The 12,302-nt window shown below is 48.7% G+C and overlaps 21 non-coding genes across 21 annotated transcripts in view; all 21 read right to left on the reverse strand.

Annotated features, from left to right (window-relative positions):
* The window catches only part of LOC127140954 (5S ribosomal RNA), a 119-nt gene extending 40 nt beyond the window's left edge, over positions 1-79 (reverse strand). The window contains exon 1 of the ribosomal RNA XR_007811475.1: positions 1-79. This exon is cut by the window's left edge and continues 40 nt beyond it. This is a non-coding gene — a ribosomal RNA (5S ribosomal RNA).
* A 495-nt stretch (positions 80-574) lies between these two features.
* On the reverse strand, positions 575-693 carry LOC127140955 (5S ribosomal RNA). The gene has a single exon (XR_007811476.1). It is a non-coding gene; the product is annotated as a 5S ribosomal RNA (ribosomal RNA).
* Positions 694-1,174: 481 nt separating this feature from the next.
* LOC127140976 (5S ribosomal RNA) lies at positions 1,175-1,292 on the reverse strand. Its single transcript, XR_007811497.1, has one exon. It is a non-coding gene; the product is annotated as a 5S ribosomal RNA (ribosomal RNA).
* A 493-nt stretch (positions 1,293-1,785) lies between these two features.
* Positions 1,786-1,904, reverse strand: LOC127140956 (5S ribosomal RNA). The gene has a single exon (XR_007811477.1). It is a non-coding gene; the product is annotated as a 5S ribosomal RNA (ribosomal RNA).
* Positions 1,905-2,398: 494 nt separating this feature from the next.
* On the reverse strand, positions 2,399-2,517 carry LOC127140957 (5S ribosomal RNA). The gene has a single exon (XR_007811478.1). It is a non-coding gene; the product is annotated as a 5S ribosomal RNA (ribosomal RNA).
* A 482-nt stretch (positions 2,518-2,999) lies between these two features.
* On the reverse strand, positions 3,000-3,118 carry LOC127140958 (5S ribosomal RNA). The gene has a single exon (XR_007811479.1). It is a non-coding gene; the product is annotated as a 5S ribosomal RNA (ribosomal RNA).
* Positions 3,119-3,613: 495 nt separating this feature from the next.
* LOC127140977 (5S ribosomal RNA) lies at positions 3,614-3,731 on the reverse strand. Its single transcript, XR_007811498.1, has one exon. It is a non-coding gene; the product is annotated as a 5S ribosomal RNA (ribosomal RNA).
* A 495-nt stretch (positions 3,732-4,226) lies between these two features.
* LOC127140959 (5S ribosomal RNA) lies at positions 4,227-4,345 on the reverse strand. Its single transcript, XR_007811480.1, has one exon. It is a non-coding gene; the product is annotated as a 5S ribosomal RNA (ribosomal RNA).
* A 495-nt stretch (positions 4,346-4,840) lies between these two features.
* Positions 4,841-4,959, reverse strand: LOC127140961 (5S ribosomal RNA). The gene has a single exon (XR_007811482.1). It is a non-coding gene; the product is annotated as a 5S ribosomal RNA (ribosomal RNA).
* A 482-nt stretch (positions 4,960-5,441) lies between these two features.
* LOC127140962 (5S ribosomal RNA) lies at positions 5,442-5,560 on the reverse strand. Its single transcript, XR_007811483.1, has one exon. It is a non-coding gene; the product is annotated as a 5S ribosomal RNA (ribosomal RNA).
* A 495-nt stretch (positions 5,561-6,055) lies between these two features.
* On the reverse strand, positions 6,056-6,174 carry LOC127140963 (5S ribosomal RNA). Its single transcript, XR_007811484.1, has one exon. It is a non-coding gene; the product is annotated as a 5S ribosomal RNA (ribosomal RNA).
* Positions 6,175-6,669: 495 nt separating this feature from the next.
* LOC127140964 (5S ribosomal RNA) lies at positions 6,670-6,788 on the reverse strand. The gene has a single exon (XR_007811485.1). It is a non-coding gene; the product is annotated as a 5S ribosomal RNA (ribosomal RNA).
* Positions 6,789-7,283: 495 nt separating this feature from the next.
* LOC127140965 (5S ribosomal RNA) lies at positions 7,284-7,402 on the reverse strand. The gene has a single exon (XR_007811486.1). It is a non-coding gene; the product is annotated as a 5S ribosomal RNA (ribosomal RNA).
* A 495-nt stretch (positions 7,403-7,897) lies between these two features.
* LOC127140966 (5S ribosomal RNA) lies at positions 7,898-8,016 on the reverse strand. The gene has a single exon (XR_007811487.1). It is a non-coding gene; the product is annotated as a 5S ribosomal RNA (ribosomal RNA).
* Positions 8,017-8,511: 495 nt separating this feature from the next.
* On the reverse strand, positions 8,512-8,630 carry LOC127140967 (5S ribosomal RNA). The gene has a single exon (XR_007811488.1). It is a non-coding gene; the product is annotated as a 5S ribosomal RNA (ribosomal RNA).
* Positions 8,631-9,125: 495 nt separating this feature from the next.
* Positions 9,126-9,244, reverse strand: LOC127140968 (5S ribosomal RNA). Its single transcript, XR_007811489.1, has one exon. It is a non-coding gene; the product is annotated as a 5S ribosomal RNA (ribosomal RNA).
* A 495-nt stretch (positions 9,245-9,739) lies between these two features.
* Positions 9,740-9,858, reverse strand: LOC127140969 (5S ribosomal RNA). Its single transcript, XR_007811490.1, has one exon. It is a non-coding gene; the product is annotated as a 5S ribosomal RNA (ribosomal RNA).
* A 495-nt stretch (positions 9,859-10,353) lies between these two features.
* LOC127140970 (5S ribosomal RNA) lies at positions 10,354-10,472 on the reverse strand. Its single transcript, XR_007811491.1, has one exon. It is a non-coding gene; the product is annotated as a 5S ribosomal RNA (ribosomal RNA).
* A 494-nt stretch (positions 10,473-10,966) lies between these two features.
* On the reverse strand, positions 10,967-11,085 carry LOC127140972 (5S ribosomal RNA). The gene has a single exon (XR_007811493.1). It is a non-coding gene; the product is annotated as a 5S ribosomal RNA (ribosomal RNA).
* Positions 11,086-11,579: 494 nt separating this feature from the next.
* LOC127140973 (5S ribosomal RNA) lies at positions 11,580-11,698 on the reverse strand. The gene has a single exon (XR_007811494.1). It is a non-coding gene; the product is annotated as a 5S ribosomal RNA (ribosomal RNA).
* Positions 11,699-12,171: 473 nt separating this feature from the next.
* LOC127140974 (5S ribosomal RNA) lies at positions 12,172-12,290 on the reverse strand. The gene has a single exon (XR_007811495.1). It is a non-coding gene; the product is annotated as a 5S ribosomal RNA (ribosomal RNA).
* Between the last annotated feature and the right edge of the window lie 12 nt (positions 12,291-12,302).

Raw genomic sequence — 12,302 nt, forward strand, 5'->3', positions numbered from 1 at the left:
AGTACTAACCAGGCCCGACCCTGCTTAGCTTCCGAGATCAGACGAGATCGGGCGCGCTCAGGGTGGTGTGGCCGTAAGCCACAGCGGCTGCTGAAGACAGACCCTTTATACGTGCCAAAATAACACTGGCAGATCTGTTATTTCACATAGCAATCAACAATAATGGGGATTTTCTCTAACAGTCAACAGCAAAACTAAGAAATAACTACTCCACCCAACAAGAATTTTCCGTATGGCCTGATCAAACATTTGGCTCTGTTCCAAGTCCATTTTCGTCCGAAATTGCTCAAAACGTACATCGGTGAGCCACACGTCCTTGTGGACGACGTATTGGGTCATTGTGCCCAAAACCCAGACTGCGCTCATTCATTCGGCAGCAGTGCAGACTTTACAGAGGTGACTTTCCAGCGCCTAATACCCGATTGCCGAAAGCGACGTGACATAAAACAGAAGTGCAAAACAGAGCGTGAAATACAGGCTGCAAAATAAAAGTAGTTTTGGCGTGCCCTGTCTCAACTACAGAGGAAGCGGCATTCTGCTGCTGTAAGATAGGCAGGAAAAGATGGGGACAAAAAGCTTACGGCACCTGGTATTCCCAGGCGGTCTCCCATCCAAGTACTAACCAGGCCCGACCCTGCTTAGCTTCCGAGATCAGACGAGATCGGGCGCGCTCAGGGTGGTGTGGCCGTAAGCCACAGCGGCTGCTGAAGACAGACCCTTTATACGTGCCAAAATAACACTGGCAGATCTGTTATTTCACATAGCAATCAACAATAATGGGGATTTTCTCTAACAGTCAACAGCAAAACTAAGAAATAACTACTCCACCCAACAAGAATTTTCCGTATGGCCTGATCAAACATTTGGCTCTGTTCCAAGTCCATTTTCGTCCGAAATTGCTCAAAACGTACATCGGTGAGCCACACGTCCTTGTGGACGACGTATTGGGTCATTGTGCCCAAAACCCAGACTGCGCTCATTCATTCGGCAGCAGTGCAGACTTTACAGAGGTGACTTTCCAGCGCCTAATACCCGATTGCCGAAAGCGACGTGACATAAAACAGAAGTGCAAAACAGAGCGTGAAATACAGGCTGCAAAATAAAAGTAGTTTTGGCGTGCCCTGTCTCAACTACAGAGGAAGCGGCATTCTGCTGCTGTAAGATAGGGACAAAAAGCTTACGGCACCTGGTATTCCCAGGCGGTCTCCCATCCAAGTACTAACCAGGCCCGACCCTGCTTAGCTTCCGAGATCAGACGAGATCGGCGCGCTCAGGGTGGTGTGGCCGTAAGCCACAGCGGCTGCTGAAGACAGACCCTTTATACGTGCCAAAATAACACTGGCAGATCTGTTATTTCACATAGCAATCAACAATAATGGGATTTTCTCTAACAGTCAACAGCAAAACTAAGAAATAACTACTCCACCCAACAAGAATTTTCCGTATGGCCTGATCAAACATTTGGCTCTGTTCCAAGTCCATTTTCGTCCGAAATTGCTCAAAACGTACATCGGTGAGCCACACGTCCTTGTGGACGACGTATTGGGTCATTGTGCCCAAAACCCAGACTGCGCTCATTCATTCGGCAGCAGTGCAGACTTTACAGAGGTGACTTTCCAGCGCCTAATACCCGATTGCCGAAAGCGACGTGACATAAAACAGAAGTGCAAAACAGAGCGTGAAATACAGGCTGCAAAATAAAAGTAGTTTGGCGTGCCCTGTCTCAACTACAGAGGAAGCGGCATTCTGCTGCTGTAAGATAGGCAGGAAAAGATGGGGACAAAAAGCTTACGGCACCTGGTATTCCCAGGCGGTCTCCCATCCAAGTACTAACCAGGCCCGACCCTGCTTAGCTTCCGAGATCAGACGAGATCGGGCGCGCTCAGGGTGGTGTGGCCGTAAGCCACAGCGGCTGCTGAAGACAGACCCTTTATACGTGCCAAAATAACACTGGCAGATCTGTTATTTCACATAGCAATCAACAATAATGGGGATTTTCTCTAACAGTCAACAGCAAAACTAAGAAATAACTACTCCACCCAACAAGAATTTTCCGTATGGCCTGATCAAACATTTGGCTCTGTTCCAAGTCCATTTTCGTCCGAAATTGCTCAAAACGTACATCGGTGAGCCACACGTCCTTGTGGACGACGTATTGGGTCATTGTGCCCAAAACCCAGACTGCGCTCATTCATTCGGCAGCAGTGCAGACTTTACAGAGGTGACTTTCCAGCGCCTAATACCCGATTGCCGAAAGCGACGTGACATAAAACAGAAGTGCAAAACAGAGCGTGAAATACAGGCTGCAAAATAAAAGTAGTTTGGCGTGCCCTGTCTCAACTACAGAGGAAGCGGCATTCTGCTGCTGTAAGATAGGCAGGAAAAGATGGGGACAAAAAGCTTACGGCACCTGGTATTCCCAGGCGGTCTCCCATCCAAGTACTAACCAGGCCCGACCCTGCTTAGCTTCCGAGATCAGACGAGATCGGGCGCGCTCAGGGTGGTGTGGCCGTAAGCCACAGCGGCTGCTGAAGACAGACCCTTTATACGTGCCAAAATAACACTGGCAGATCTGTTATTTCACATAGCAATCAACAATAATGGGGATTTTCTCTAACAGTCAACAGCAAAACTAAGAAATAACTACTCCACCCAACAAGAATTTTCCGTATGGCCTGATCAAACATTTGGCTCTGTTCCAAGTCCATTTTCGTCCGAAATTGCTCAAAACGTACATCGGTGAGCCACACGTCCTTGTGGACGACGTATTGGGTCATTGTGCCCAAAACCCAGACTGCGCTCATTCATTCGGCAGCAGTGCAGACTTTACAGAGGTGACTTTCCAGCGCCTAATACCCGATTGCCGAAAGCGACGTGACATAAAACAGAAGTGCAAAACAGAGCGTGAAATACAGGCTGCAAAATAAAAGTAGTTTTGGCGTGCCCTGTCTCAACTACAGAGGAAGCGGCATTCTGCTGCTGTAAGATAGGCAGGAAAAAGCTTACGGCACCTGGTATTCCCAGGCGGTCTCCCATCCAAGTACTAACCAGGCCCGACCCTGCTTAGCTTCCGAGATCAGACGAGATCGGGCGCGCTCAGGGTGGTGTGGCCGTAAGCCACAGCGGCTGCTGAAGACAGACCCTTTATACGTGCCAAAATAACACTGGCAGATCTGTTATTTCACATAGCAATCAACAATAATGGGGATTTTCTCTAACAGTCAACAGCAAAACTAAGAAATAACTACTCCACCCAACAAGAATTTTCCGTATGGCCTGATCAAACATTTGGCTCTGTTCCAAGTCCATTTTCGTCCGAAATTGCTCAAAACGTACATCGGTGAGCCACACGTCCTTGTGGACGACGTATTGGGTCATTGTGCCCAAAACCCAGACTGCGCTCATTCATTCGGCAGCAGTGCAGACTTTACAGAGGTGACTTTCCAGCGCCTAATACCCGATTGCCGAAAGCGACGTGACATAAAACAGAAGTGCAAAACAGAGCGTGAAATACAGGCTGCAAAATAAAAGTAGTTTTGGCGTGCCCTGTCTCAACTACAGAGGAAGCGGCATTCTGCTGCTGTAAGATAGGCAGGAAAAGATGGGGACAAAAAGCTTACGGCACCTGGTATTCCCAGGCGGTCTCCCATCCAAGTACTAACCAGGCCCGACCCTGCTTAGCTTCCGAGATCAGACGAGATCGGCGCGCTCAGGGTGGTGTGGCCGTAAGCCACAGCGGCTGCTGAAGACAGACCCTTTATACGTGCCAAAATAACACTGGCAGATCTGTTATTTCACATAGCAATCAACAATAATGGGGATTTTCTCTAACAGTCAACAGCAAAACTAAGAAATAACTACTCCACCCAACAAGAATTTTCCGTATGGCCTGATCAAACATTTGGCTCTGTTCCAAGTCCATTTTCGTCCGAAATTGCTCAAAACGTACATCGGTGAGCCACACGTCCTTGTGGACGACGTATTGGGTCATTGTGCCCAAAACCCAGACTGCGCTCATTCATTCGGCAGCAGTGCAGACTTTACAGAGGTGACTTTCCAGCGCCTAATACCCGATTGCCGAAAGCGACGTGACATAAAACAGAAGTGCAAAACAGAGCGTGAAATACAGGCTGCAAAATAAAAGTAGTTTTGGCGTGCCCTGTCTCAACTACAGAGGAAGCGGCATTCTGCTGCTGTAAGATAGGCAGGAAAAGATGGGGACAAAAAGCTTACGGCACCTGGTATTCCCAGGCGGTCTCCCATCCAAGTACTAACCAGGCCCGACCCTGCTTAGCTTCCGAGATCAGACGAGATCGGGCGCGCTCAGGGTGGTGTGGCCGTAAGCCACAGCGGCTGCTGAAGACAGACCCTTTATACGTGCCAAAATAACACTGGCAGATCTGTTATTTCACATAGCAATCAACAATAATGGGGATTTTCTCTAACAGTCAACAGCAAAACTAAGAAATAACTACTCCACCCAACAAGAATTTTCCGTATGGCCTGATCAAACATTTGGCTCTGTTCCAAGTCCATTTTCGTCCGAAATTGCTCAAAACGTACATCGGTGAGCCACACGTCCTTGTGGACGACGTATTGGGTCATTGTGCCCAAAACCCAGACTGCGCTCATTCATTCGGCAGCAGTGCAGACTTTACAGAGGTGACTTTCCAGCGCCTAATACCCGATTGCCGAAAGCGACGTGACATAAAACAGAAGTGCAAAACAGAGCGTGAAATACAGGCTGCAAAATAAAAGTAGTTTTGGCGTGCCCTGTCTCAACTACAGAGGAAGCGGCATTCTGCTGCTGTAAGATAGGCAGGAAAAGATGGGGACAAAAAGCTTACGGCACCTGGTATTCCCAGGCGGTCTCCCATCCAAGTACTAACCAGGCCCGACCCTGCTTAGCTTCCGAGATCAGACGAGATCGGGCGCGCTCAGGGTGGTGTGGCCGTAAGCCACAGCGGCTGCTGAAGACAGACCCTTTATACGTGCCAAAATAACACTGGCAGATCTGTTATTTCACATAGCAATCAACAATAATGGGGATTTTCTCTAACAGTCAACAGCAAAACTAAGAAATAACTACTCCACCCAACAAGAATTTTCCGTATGGCCTGATCAAACATTTGGCTCTGTTCCAAGTCCATTTTCGTCCGAAATTGCTCAAAACGTACATCGGTGAGCCACACGTCCTTGTGGACGACGTATTGGGTCATTGTGCCCAAAACCCAGACTGCGCTCATTCATTCGGCAGCAGTGCAGACTTTACAGAGGTGACTTTCCAGCGCCTAATACCCGATTGCCGAAAGCGACGTGACATAAAACAGAAGTGCAAAACAGAGCGTGAAATACAGGCTGCAAAATAAAAGTAGTTTTGGCGTGCCCTGTCTCAACTACAGAGGAAGCGGCATTCTGCTGCTGTAAGATAGGGGACAAAAAGCTTACGGCACCTGGTATTCCCAGGCGGTCTCCCATCCAAGTACTAACCAGGCCCGACCCTGCTTAGCTTCCGAGATCAGACGAGATCGGGCGCGCTCAGGGTGGTGTGGCCGTAAGCCACAGCGGCTGCTGAAGACAGACCCTTTATACGTGCCAAAATAACACTGGCAGATCTGTTATTTCACATAGCAATCAACAATAATGGGGATTTTCTCTAACAGTCAACAGCAAAACTAAGAAATAACTACTCCACCCAACAAGAATTTTCCGTATGGCCTGATCAAACATTTGGCTCTGTTCCAAGTCCATTTTCGTCCGAAATTGCTCAAAACGTACATCGGTGAGCCACACGTCCTTGTGGACGACGTATTGGGTCATTGTGCCCAAAACCCAGACTGCGCTCATTCATTCGGCAGCAGTGCAGACTTTACAGAGGTGACTTTCCAGCGCCTAATACCCGATTGCCGAAAGCGACGTGACATAAAACAGAAGTGCAAAACAGAGCGTGAAATACAGGCTGCAAAATAAAAGTAGTTTTGGCGTGCCCTGTCTCAACTACAGAGGAAGCGGCATTCTGCTGCTGTAAGATAGGCAGGAAAAGATGGGGACAAAAAGCTTACGGCACCTGGTATTCCCAGGCGGTCTCCCATCCAAGTACTAACCAGGCCCGACCCTGCTTAGCTTCCGAGATCAGACGAGATCGGGCGCGCTCAGGGTGGTGTGGCCGTAAGCCACAGCGGCTGCTGAAGACAGACCCTTTATACGTGCCAAAATAACACTGGCAGATCTGTTATTTCACATAGCAATCAACAATAATGGGGATTTTCTCTAACAGTCAACAGCAAAACTAAGAAATAACTACTCCACCCAACAAGAATTTTCCGTATGGCCTGATCAAACATTTGGCTCTGTTCCAAGTCCATTTTCGTCCGAAATTGCTCAAAACGTACATCGGTGAGCCACACGTCCTTGTGGACGACGTATTGGGTCATTGTGCCCAAAACCCAGACTGCGCTCATTCATTCGGCAGCAGTGCAGACTTTACAGAGGTGACTTTCCAGCGCCTAATACCCGATTGCCGAAAGCGACGTGACATAAAACAGAAGTGCAAAACAGAGCGTGAAATACAGGCTGCAAAATAAAAGTAGTTTGGGCGTGCCCTGTCTCAACTACAGAGGAAGCGGCATTCTGCTGCTGTAAGATAGGCAGGAAAAGATGGGGACAAAAAGCTTACGGCACCTGGTATTCCCAGGCGGTCTCCCATCCAAGTACTAACCAGGCCCGACCCTGCTTAGCTTCCGAGATCAGACGAGATCGGGCGCGCTCAGGGTGGTGTGGCCGTAAGCCACAGCGGCTGCTGAAGACAGACCCTTTATACGTGCCAAAATAACACTGGCAGATCTGTTATTTCACATAGCAATCAACAATAATGGGGATTTTCTCTAACAGTCAACAGCAAAACTAAGAAATAACTACTCCACCCAACAAGAATTTTCCGTATGGCCTGATCAAACATTTGGCTCTGTTCCAAGTCCATTTTCGTCCGAAATTGCTCAAAACGTACATCGGTGAGCCACACGTCCTTGTGGACGACGTATTGGGTCATTGTGCCCAAAACCCAGACTGCGCTCATTCATTCGGCAGCAGTGCAGACTTTACAGAGGTGACTTTCCAGCGCCTAATACCCGATTGCCGAAAGCGACGTGACATAAAACAGAAGTGCAAAACAGAGCGTGAAATACAGGCTGCAAAATAAAAGTAGTTTTGGCGTGCCCTGTCTCAACTACAGAGGAAGCGGCATTCTGCTGCTGTAAGATAGGCAGGAAAAGATGGGGACAAAAAGCTTACGGCACCTGGTATTCCCAGGCGGTCTCCCATCCAAGTACTAACCAGGCCCGACCCTGCTTAGCTTCCGAGATCAGACGAGATCGGGCGCGCTCAGGGTGGTGTGGCCGTAAGCCACAGCGGCTGCTGAAGACAGACCCTTTATACGTGCCAAAATAACACTGGCAGATCTGTTATTTCACATAGCAATCAACAATAATGGGGATTTTCTCTAACAGTCAACAGCAAAACTAAGAAATAACTACTCCACCCAACAAGAATTTTCCGTATGGCCTGATCAAACATTTGGCTCTGTTCCAAGTCCATTTTCGTCCGAAATTGCTCAAAACGTACATCGGTGAGCCACACGTCCTTGTGGACGACGTATTGGGTCATTGTGCCCAAAACCCAGACTGCGCTCATTCATTCGGCAGCAGTGCAGACTTTACAGAGGTGACTTTCCAGCGCCTAATACCGATTGCCGAAAGCGACGTGACATAAAACAGAAGTGCAAAACAGAGCGTGAAATACAGGCTGCAAAATAAAAGTAGTTTTGGGCGTGCCCTGTCTCAACTACAGAGGAAGCGGCATTCTGCTGCTGTAAGATAGGCAGGAAAAGATGGGGACAAAAAGCTTACGGCACCTGGTATTCCCAGGCGGTCTCCCATCCAAGTACTAACCAGGCCCGACCCTGCTTAGCTTCCGAGATCAGACGAGATCGGGCGCGCTCAGGGTGGTGTGGCCGTAAGCCACAGCGGCTGCTGAAGACAGACCCTTTATACGTGCCAAAATAACACTGGCAGATCTGTTATTTCACATAGCAATCAACAATAATGGGGATTTTCTCTAACAGTCAACAGCAAAACTAAGAAATAACTACTCCACCCAACAAGAATTTTCCGTATGGCCTGATCAAACATTTGGCTCTGTTCCAAGTCCATTTTCGTCCGAAATTGCTCAAAACGTACATCGGTGAGCCACACGTCCTTGTGGACGACGTATTGGGTCATTGTGCCCAAAACCCAGACTGCGCTCATTCATTCGGCAGCAGTGCAGACTTTACAGAGGTGACTTTCCAGCGCCTAATACCCGATTGCCGAAAGCGACGTGACATAAAACAGAAGTGCAAAACAGAGCGTGAAATACAGGCTGCAAAATAAAAGTAGTTTTGGCGTGCCCTGTCTCAACTACAGAGGAAGCGGCATTCTGCTGCTGTAAGATAGGCAGGAAAAGATGGGGACAAAAAGCTTACGGCACCTGGTATTCCCAGGCGGTCTCCCATCCAAGTACTAACCAGGCCCGACCCTGCTTAGCTTCCGAGATCAGACGAGATCGGGCGCGCTCAGGGTGGTGTGGCCGTAAGCCACAGCGGCTGCTGAAGACAGACCCTTTATACGTGCCAAAATAACACTGGCAGATCTGTTATTTCACATAGCAATCAACAATAATGGGGATTTTCTCTAACAGTCAACAGCAAAACTAAGAAATAACTACTCCACCCAACAAGAATTTTCCGTATGGCCTGATCAAACATTTGGCTCTGTTCCAAGTCCATTTTCGTCCGAAATTGCTCAAAACGTACATCGGTGAGCCACACGTCCTTGTGGACGACGTATTGGGTCATTGTGCCCAAAACCCAGACTGCGCTCATTCATTCGGCAGCAGTGCAGACTTTACAGAGGTGACTTTCCAGCGCCTAATACCCGATTGCCGAAAGCGACGTGACATAAAACAGAAGTGCAAAACAGAGCGTGAAATACAGGCTGCAAAATAAAAGTAGTTTTGGCGTGCCCTGTCTCAACTACAGAGGAAGCGGCATTCTGCTGCTGTAAGATAGGCAGGAAAAGATGGGGACAAAAAGCTTACGGCACCTGGTATTCCCAGGCGGTCTCCCATCCAAGTACTAACCAGGCCCGACCCTGCTTAGCTTCCGAGATCAGACGAGATCGGGCGCGCTCAGGGTGGTGTGGCCGTAAGCCACAGCGGCTGCTGAAGACAGACCCTTTATACGTGCCAAAATAACACTGGCAGATCTGTTATTTCACATAGCAATCAACAATAATGGGGATTTTCTCTAACAGTCAACAGCAAAACTAAGAAATAACTACTCCACCCAACAAGAATTTTCCGTATGGCCTGATCAAACATTTGGCTCTGTTCCAAGTCCATTTTCGTCCGAAATTGCTCAAAACGTACATCGGTGAGCCACACGTCCTTGTGGACGACGTATTGGGTCATTGTGCCCAAAACCCAGACTGCGCTCATTCATTCGGCAGCAGTGCAGACTTTACAGAGGTGACTTTCCAGCGCCTAATACCCGATTGCCGAAAGCGACGTGACATAAAACAGAAGTGCAAAACAGAGCGTGAAATACAGGCTGCAAAATAAAAGTAGTTTGGGCGTGCCCTGTCTCAACTACAGAGGAAGCGGCATTCTGCTGCTGTAAGATAGGCAGGAAAAGATGGGGACAAAAAGCTTACGGCACCTGGTATTCCCAGGCGGTCTCCCATCCAAGTACTAACCAGGCCCGACCCTGCTTAGCTTCCGAGATCAGACGAGATCGGGCGCGCTCAGGGTGGTGTGGCCGTAAGCCACAGCGGCTGCTGAAGACAGACCCTTTATACGTGCCAAAATAACACTGGCAGATCTGTTATTTCACATAGCAATCAACAATAATGGGGATTTTCTCTAACAGTCAACAGCAAAACTAAGAAATAACTACTCCACCCAACAAGAATTTTCCGTATGGCCTGATCAAACATTTGGCTCTGTTCCAAGTCCATTTTCGTCCGAAATTGCTCAAAACGTACATCGGTGAGCCACACGTCCTTGTGGACGACGTATTGGGTCATTGTGCCCAAAACCCAGACTGCGCTCATTCATTCGGCAGCAGTGCAGACTTTACAGAGGTGACTTTCCAGCGCCTAATACCCGATTGCCGAAAGCGACGTGACATAAAACAGAAGTGCAAAACAGAGCGTGAAATACAGGCTGCAAAATAAAAGTAGTTTTGGCGTGCCCTGTCTCAACTACAGAGGAAGCGGCATTCTGCTGCTGTAAGATAGGCAGGAAAAGATGGGGACAAAAAGCTTACGGCACCTGGTATTCCCAGGCGGTCTCCCATCCAAGTACTAACCAGGCCCGACCCTGCTTAGCTTCCGAGATCAGACGAGATCGGGCGCGCTCAGGGTGGTGTGGCCGTAAGCCACAGCGGCTGCTGAAGACAGACCCTTTATACGTGCCAAAATAACACTGGCAGATCTGTTATTTCACATAGCAATCAACAATAATGGGGATTTTCTCTAACAGTCAACAGCAAAACTAAGAAATAACTACTCCACCCAACAAGAATTTTCCGTATGGCCTGATCAAACATTTGGCTCTGTTCCAAGTCCATTTTCGTCCGAAATTGCTCAAAACGTACATCGGTGAGCCACACGTCCTTGTGGACGACGTATTGGGTCATTGTGCCCAAAACCCAGACTGCGCTCATTCATTCGGCAGCAGTGCAGACTTTACAGAGGTGACTTTCCAGCGCCTAATACCCGATTGCCGAAAGCGACGTGACATAAAACAGAAGTGCAAAACAGAGCGTGAAATACAGGCTGCAAAATAAAAGTAGTTTGGCGTGCCCTGTCTCAACTACAGAGGAAGCGGCATTCTGCTGCTGTAAGATAGGCAGGAAAAGATGGGGACAAAAAGCTTACGGCACCTGGTATTCCCAGGCGGTCTCCCATCCAAGTACTAACCAGGCCCGACCCTGCTTAGCTTCCGAGATCAGACGAGATCGGGCGCGCTCAGGGTGGTGTGGCCGTAAGCCACAGCGGCTGCTGAAGACAGACCCTTTATACGTGCCAAAATAACACTGGCAGATCTGTTATTTCACATAGCAATCAACAATAATGGGGATTTTCTCTAACAGTCAACAGCAAAACTAAGAAAAACTACTCCACCCAACAAGAATTTTCCGTATGGCCTGATCAAACATTTGGCTCTGTTCCAAGTCCATTTTCGTCCGAAATTGCTCAAAACGTACATCGGTGAGCCACACGTCCTTGTGGACGACGTATTGGGTCATTGTGCCCAAAACCCAGACTGCGCTCATTCATTCGGCAGCAGTGCAGACTTTACAGAGGTGACTTTCCAGCGCCTAATACCCGATTGCCGAAAGCGACGTGACATAAAACAGAAGTGCAAAACAGAGCGTGAAATACAGGCTGCAAAATAAAAGTAGTTTTGGCGTGCCCTGTCTCAACTACAGAGGAAGCGGCATTCTGCTGCTGTAAGATAGGCAGGAAAAGATGGGGACAAAAAGCTTACGGCACCTGGTATTCCCAGGCGGTCTCCCATCCAAGTACTAACCAGGCCCGACCCTGCTTAGCTTCCGAGATCAGACGAGATCGGGCGCGCTCAGGGTGGTGTGGCCGTAAGCCACAGCGGCTGCTGAAGACAGACCCTTTATACGTGCCAAAATAACACTGGCAGATCTGTTATTTCACATAGCAATCAACAATAATGGGGATTTTCTCTAACAGTCAACAGCAAAACTAAGAAATAACTACTCCACCCAACAAGAATTTTCCGTATGGCCTGATCAAACATTTGGCTCTGTTCCAAGTCCATTTTCGTCCGAAATTGCTCAAAACGTACATCGGTGAGCCACACGTCCTTGTGGACGACGTATTGGGTCATTGTGCCCAAAACCCAGACTGCGCTCATTCATTCGGCAGCAGTGCAGACTTTACAGAGGTGACTTTCCAGCGCCTAATACCCGATTGCCGAAAGCGACGTGACATAAAACAGAAGTGCAAAACAGAGCGTGAAATACAGGCTGCAAAATAAAAGTAGTTTCGTGCCTGTCTCAACTACAGGGAAGCGGCATTCTGCTGTAAGATAGGGACAAAAAGCTTACGGCACCTGGTATTCCCAGGCGGTCTCCCATCCAAGTACTAACCAGGCCCGACCCTGCTTAGCTTCCGAGATCAGACGAGATCGGGCGCGCTCAGGGTGGTGTGGCCGTAAGCACAGCGGCTGCT

Source organism: Lates calcarifer, unplaced genomic scaffold (genome assembly GCF_001640805.2).
Source record: "Lates calcarifer isolate ASB-BC8 unplaced genomic scaffold, TLL_Latcal_v3 _unitig_5604_quiver_2920, whole genome shotgun sequence".
In the NCBI taxonomy this organism is placed as follows: domain Eukaryota; kingdom Metazoa; phylum Chordata; class Actinopteri; family Centropomidae; genus Lates; species Lates calcarifer.